This window comes from Myotis davidii, unplaced genomic scaffold (assembly GCF_000327345.1).
Source record: "Myotis davidii unplaced genomic scaffold, ASM32734v1 scaffold168, whole genome shotgun sequence".
In the NCBI taxonomy this organism is placed as follows: Eukaryota; Metazoa; Chordata; class Mammalia; order Chiroptera; family Vespertilionidae; genus Myotis; species Myotis davidii.
This window is the reverse complement of record NW_006383016.1, coordinates 4,083,448-4,090,558: the sequence shown is the minus strand read 5'-3', so window position 1 is coordinate 4,090,558 and position 7,111 is coordinate 4,083,448.

Sequence of the window (7,111 nt, the reverse complement as noted above, 5' to 3'; positions counted from 1 at the left end):
GCAATACCTTGCACTCTCATTTGTCGCAAAGACGGGCTGATGTGAAGTTACCATGTACACAGCAAGCAAGCTGGGTGGGCTCAGAGAGTGCGTCCTGTAAAACAGCAAAATGACACTTGCCGTTTATTTTTTTTCACAGGTAAAAATTTAATGGACAAAAACGAACTTCTTATACAGGTTTTTATTAGGCTATGGTCAGCAACTGTATCATGCCTCTGCATTTTTCTGTGATGCGTAAAGATGCCTCTGAGTTTGAAGTTCGGGGCTGTGAACAACCAGTGTGCTTTTTGAAGTATGATGTGATCGTTAAGGCTATCTGTTCGATGTGTTGTGTAGAAAACCCAGACCACTGAATTATTTTTAAAATTTGGAAATAATGGTCAGCTATTTTACCTATATATAACATATACATTATATAATATATACATTGTGTGTATATATTATATAATGGATTATATAATATATACATTGTATATATTATATAATATGTATTAAATTCTTTCACATTTCTGTAAGGAAATGTACTTTTGTTTAATGATGAGGGGGAAAAAACAGTTCTCCTCTAAATGCATTAATATATACAAATTTCCAAATCAACCTCAGTTAATACATTCCTTTAGGATTCTTGGGTGGTATACTTTCTTCCTGAAAAGTATTCAGAGATGCAGCTCATCGTCGAACTAAGTCATCCATATTTTATATTGCTGCTTGCTTTTCACATAGAAGTCCTCACACTTGAAGGATTCGGTCCTTACCAGGGGGTGGTTGTCTTTGTCCGGTGGCAGGCACCAGGCACCTGGCTGCTGACTGTTCTCCGTCACCAGGGCTGTCACATGGAATGCCCGCGGGAGGGCTGGTGGAGGGGGAAATGCAGGTGGTGAGTGGTATGCACACACTGTTGTAAATCTTTTCACAATAAACAAAACTCTCAAGTTGCTGTATTTTAAGAGTGGAAATCCATAGATACTTTTAAATTCCAGGATTTCATATCCAGAACACAAATTCATGTTCTTTGTCCATAGGATAGGAAATTGGTGGCAAAATGTATCACATTCATTTAATATCTTCGGTAACTTTTAAACCGCCTATATCTACGTCACATTATTGGCTTCTCCGAGCAACATGGATCCAAGCACAGTGTTGAGGTGAGGTCCTGTGACTTAGTGTTCCCACACATTGTAAGTTTTAAGAGGAGTTTCATTTCCACATTCTCGGTGTGCCTTCGTCTGTGCACAGCTTTGGGATCCTGGTAGCAGCACAATCAGCTTCTCCACAAATTATTTCAACCATCTTGGCAAAATAGAGATGATTTTTACATCGTATGTATTTTTAGCTCTATCATATGGGATAAAGTGCATATTATTTAGAAAATAGTCTCTATGTAAAGGAGTTGTTTCTATTATGAATGGTACTCATCAGAAACTATTAAATACACACTAGTTCCCTACTAATATGAAATAAGCGATGCAGTTTAGTTCATTTCAGCCAAGAAGCCAGAGTTGAAGAGAATACATTTAGAAAAGTTCATTGTATCTCAATAAAGCCACTGAACTTGGAACTCGAGTGCCATCTGAGTCCACAGGAGCCACAGAGATCTCGGGGCAGGCAGGCCCCGCAGCCCAGGATTCTCCCGCAGCCGTGAGTACGGCTAAGATGGTTAGCTTTGCTGAAGAGAAAGTGGTTTAAAGTGATGTTGAACGATTGCTAGTGGTCACAGTGCACGCACACACGTGTTTATGCTTTTGGGAAAGATGATGTTCCTGTTTGGACATTAATGACCGGAGGATTCCTTGTGGGCAGGTGAGTATCCGCATTCAGGGCATGACTGTTTATATACAAGTAGATACACATACATTTTTCACTTTCAAATGTAAAAATACCCAGAGATGATGTCTCTGGTTAAGTAAAATTTAACCCTAATTACTGAAATATATGTGATGTGCTATAAGTGGAGTTTCACCTTTATTACAGCCATGCCTTGATCAATTTCTATTTGATGCTTCGGGAATATCAAACATCCAGTACATCAGGGCTTGATTTACTCTTGCCAACTCTCACTGTACAATTGCTGAGCATAGCTTACTAAAAGTCGTTATAAACCCAATATGACTACTGCAAAAGTAGCTTGAACCTAAATTCTATAATTTAGCAAAATCTACTTATAATTGCTGACGACACATTTTCCTTAAAAGAGCAAATTGGTAATTAATACAAGTTTAGAAAATACAAACTAGCAGTAAAATATAATGTGGCATTATAGATTATGGCCAGATACTAGTTGTTTTGACCATAATATCCTAATAACAATAAACAATGATCTTTAAAGTTTTATTAAATTGGTACTTAGTTTCATGTATAACAAGTGTCATGATCATGATTGGAGTTGATTTTCAAGATGGATAGCCATGGAATTAGGTACAGTTATTTTGAATTGGTAAACACTGAGCATAAAAGTTTGAAAATTGATCAAAATAATGACCTGCTTAACATTGCGCCTTTACAACTTCTGAAAAAATACTCAATTTTTCCAGAAATCACAGACTAGAGAGCCAATAATTTTTTAATAATGAACCTTTATACTAAATATGAAAAAGGCAATCCTGAAATTTTGTGTATATAGATAGCAGGTCATTTTTTAAATGTTTAAGTCACCATATATATATATATATATATATATATATACACACACACACACACACACATATATATACATACACACACACACACACACACACACACAGAGCTATGTATAGAATATGTAAAATTCTCCCAAAATACATGAATAATAAAACTAAATATATTTCACCCATGTAATTATAACTAATATTCTTAAATTTTTTATTACTTCCAAATTCTTAAGCATTCAGAAACTTCTTTCACTTTGTTTGAAAGGGCTTACCTTGAGTCAGGTACTAATCACCTTTTTGAAAAATAAATGAAGTATTAAGCCCATGAAGTTAACATCATAACTTAATTTCCTTAAGGAAAAAAGAAAGTGCTAGACAGAAACCTCTTGGAAAATTCTTATTTGAACCTTCTAATGAATTTTTTATATGGTTCAGGCTTAGAGATTATGGTACCTGCCCTCCTCTTGTTCCAAAGGATGTGCTGAGAGCATTCATGTAATAACATTTATAATGTATTTTGAGTTCTTAGGACAGATTCACTATTTTAATGATAAGATTATTGTATATAGTACAAGTGAAAATTATTCACAAACTTAAGAATGAATTCCATTGACTAATAATTCAGCATCATATCCGTTTTTATGTAGATAGACATTATATAGCTGAGGAAGATAACAGTTATGTAATTTTTTAAGGTAAGATTTTTTAAATAATTTTTTGTTAGCTTCAAGTTTTACTCATTTTTTTTTCATTTTAAAAATATTTCCCATAATCTGTCATGTTACTTTCTGTGTTCCTGGAATGATTTAGTGCACAGAATAAAAAATGAGTCTTTAATTGCCAAAAAGTGAAGGAAATGATGATATCAAATGTCCAAGGTAAGAATTTAAAAGCATGGTTTTCACTTCTGCAGTAGACTGCACTACCTTCTTTAAAAGTTGCTCTTTTGATAAAAATGACCGAGATCCTAATTCTGACTCCTGACCTTTAGCAAAATTTTTATGTTCCTTTACTTTTAATATTCCATTTGTTAAATAAGGCTAACTTAATGTTTGTCTTCAGCTTAGATTACAAAACATAATCTGTAGTTCTGATACGGTAAATGCTAGACTAGGAAGTCTACTTTGTCTGTCTGTTATATGTGTGCGCTTGCATTGAGGTTCCTTACCTCTTCATTCTGTTAAAGTGCCCCTCTTCCGGAGCTAACAGAACCTGGTGCACGCCATCCTGGAATCTCGTCTCCAGCTTTAGAACAGCTCTGAGCCGGAAGAGGGTCTGTCCCGCTCTCAGTGGCCCAGGGCAGGAGGTCCATGTTAGTTTAGAATCCCTTTTCAAGTTAAAACGCTTAGCAAGTCCTTGCTGCCACCAGACCACTCACAAATCAATTAAGTAAGCAGTCCAGTGCTCTCCTACATCACAAGGCACGCTGATCTTTGCCCCTTAAAACTGCTCTACCCTGTTCTTACGCCTAAAACTTGTCGCCGAAGCCCATGTTGTTTAACTGGTGGTATTAAGTCTAAAGGGGGTCTGTTTCTCAGGTCATTGGTGGACCTCTAGCCTGACCGAATGCATTTCAGTGACCCTCTCTGATGCCTCGCAGCCATTGGCTGGCTGGCGGTGCAGCGTTATAATGGTAACTGACCTCCACTCACCAAAGTCCGTCCGTCAGAAGCGAAGATTCTCTCTTTTTTTTTTACTACTAGCTTTTACTATTTTCTAATCTTCAGCACAAACTAAGTGAACACATCTACAGTGTGAACGTACATGGTGCTTAAAACTTGGGAGAAGCAAGACTCGATGCTTGTAAGCCTGTGTTGGGTCCCACTGCACAGGCTACCACAGAGCAGAAGCCCACAGGTCTGCTTTTAAAAGTCGGAAATTGAGGTCCGTATTGTACTTCAGAAATAGCAAGCCAGGGGAGAGACATAAATCTGACAGGCCATGCCTGAAATTTGCTTTTCCTCACATCAGTCAAGGTGGCCTGGGAGCGTGGAGGGAGGGGAAGTGCATAGCATGAAAAACCTCTCGGCCGTGAGGATGTGGTTTTCCTCTCATCCTTAAATAGGAGAGATGGGCAGGGGTATTGGTCACGTTGCCTGGAGCGCACAGAGCTTGTTCTGGAAACATGGTCCAAATGAGAGATGGCCTTTGAGCGTCCAGACAGATCCAGACTCAAGGAAGAGCTCGTCTCTGTCTGCCCGTGAAATGCAAGATGGATGGTGCTCTTGGCTGTGTGCTGCCTTTAAAGAAGAACTGGCTCCTGCCTGTTCGGTAACACTGGTTGTTAAGGAAGTGGTGCCTCGGGTTTTGTGTAGACCAGTGAGCACGAGGGGTTGGCACCAGCGTCGTTTCCTATTTGTCCGTCAGGGCCCATGATGAGTGTTTGTTGTGAAAACCCTGCTGTGGGGAGTTGCCCATTTCATTTTGTTTCACCTTTATTTTGAACACAGATGCATGCTCTCTTTAACCTCTAGTCTGTGAAGTGATTGTAGGACTTTTTTTTTTTTTAACGTTGGACAAAATCTTGTTGGCAACCTAAAAACTCAAAGCTGCTAAAGTTTCTGATGAAAAAGTTCAAAACTAAAAACTAATTGCTACTGCTTTCCCAGTAATTGTATTGCTAAGTCGTGTGTGAAAGAAATATTACTGTCCTTGTATAAATAAAATTTTTCTGTAATACAGTTACTGATTTTTCAGAAGCTGTCCCTATAAAATTTTTCTTTTCACGTATTTCCAGATACTGCCCCAAACAAAAATTATTGAAATGTTCAATCTGTGAAATTCTATATGCCTGGTAAAATATTTTTGTATGTAAAAAATAAATATTTAATATTGGAAAAATGTAGTGTTTCATTTATAAGTAGAACTGAGGCTTACAGATAGTAAAAATACAGAGACTATGAGGTTAGCTTTGGAAACTTCTTTTAAATGCTAATAATTTTTATAAGAAGCCTCTAATGTAATTTAGTTTTATAAACTTTCACCTGCCTCTCCTCTTGAACAAGGAAACCCTAACTATTGTTTCTTCTATGCCAGCCCAAGTTTCAAACACAACATACGCAAGGAAAGAAGTTCCAAGACAGAGAAGACTGAAATACAGGATCGAGAAAAGGCCTCTGTGCTCAGAGGGCATGGGGTGCTCCTAGGACCATTGCCAGAGCAACCTGGTGGGAGACAGGTGTACGGTGGCAGGCAGCTCAGCCCCAGCCCTGCCGCGAAACAGCAGACCCACCCGGCTGGCCAAGCGATGGAGGCGTGACCGTGGTGCGTGCAGGAAGCCTGTGTCCAGAAAAGGTACTTTGCTTCTCTTTCCCCAGCTGGTTTCTGGGATCCTATACCTCATGGTTGAGAAATTGCTAGTTCGGTGTATTTCTGATGTCTCCCAAAGAATCGGTGTGACCTACAGCAGTTCCTGGATAAACGTGGTTTCGTTCATTGTCGTTTCATTCTAACGTTGATGCGGGGGAATCAGTTACGGGCCAGAGCCACTGTCTGGAGTTTGCACGTGGGTTTTCTCTGGGCATTCGGTTTCCTTCCACATCCCAAAGGTGGGCATGTTGGATCAATTGGTGTGTCCACACTGCCCCCGTCTGTGTGGGTGTGAGTGGCCCTGTGATGGAAGGGCGTCCTGTCCCGGTGGGTTCCCGCCTTGCGCCCTGAGCTGCTGGAAAGGCTTCAGCCACCAGGGACCAGGAGCTGACATCGTCAGTTTGGAAAATCATTCTTGTTTTTATTCATCTTTCTTAAATGTTTGTACAGCTCACATCTGTTTCATTGTTTAATATTTGAAGTGTTTGAGATCTTTACTTAGAAGTGTGGTGATGCTTTTGTGACCAGGAATAGGCCATAGGAACTTGACTTGTGTTTGTATCAGTTAGCTTATGGTTAAAACTGGTTTCATTACATGTTGTTTTGCTTAAAGTCCCAGTTTCCAAGAACCTATGGACTTCCGTCTTTTACTACCTGTCAGTTTTCTATCAGCACAGTAAGAAATTACCACAAATTAGAAGCTTAAAACACAGACTTCTCTCACTTCTGGGGGGGCCAGGATCACCTAGTGCAGCCTCAGGCTACATCCTTCCCAGTAGCTGAGTTTTAAGACACCGTCCAGCAGGGTAACTGACCAGTGTCAGGGCAGCTGTGGAACAGCTAAGAAATAAAACGCCTCCGTCGCCTGTTGGATGTAACCCGAGCTTGTACACTGGCTGGGATGGCTCCTTTTCTGTCTGTCTGATGTCTCTCTTTTTGTGTGTGTGCACTTTGGTTTAGGCTTTTTTATTATCATCTAGAGAGGATAATCCATACGAAATTCTAACAGGAATGGAAGGGTGAACCACCCCTTCCCCACCTTTTGCCCAACCTCCCCCTCCCTCCCCAGAGGAGCCCATGGGGTTTCTAGTGAACTGGTCAGTGAGGCTTCTGTCCCACGCATGGCGATACATGTCTCCATTTTTCACACAAGCAGACTCCCATTACACCTGCCG